We start from the raw sequence: 226 nt of genomic DNA on the forward strand, positions 1-226 counted from the left end.
CTGGCTTCTTGCTGCTTCGCTCGGAAGCTGGGTGGGTGTTTTCCAGTCTAATACAAAAATCAGCATCATGCTCTGTCATCCCAAATCAGAGTCTGCAATCTTCTCTCTCGCTCCTCTTTCCCGCTCGGAAGCTGGGTGGGTGTTTTCCAGTCTAATACAAAAATCAGCATCATGCTCTGTCATCCCAAATCAGAGTCTGCAATCTTCTCTCTCGCTCCTCTTTCCC

Source organism: Buceros rhinoceros, unplaced genomic scaffold (genome assembly GCF_000710305.1).
Source record: "Buceros rhinoceros silvestris isolate BGI_N320 unplaced genomic scaffold, ASM71030v1 scaffold23439, whole genome shotgun sequence".
NCBI lineage: Eukaryota > Metazoa > Chordata > Aves > Bucerotiformes > Bucerotidae > Buceros > Buceros rhinoceros.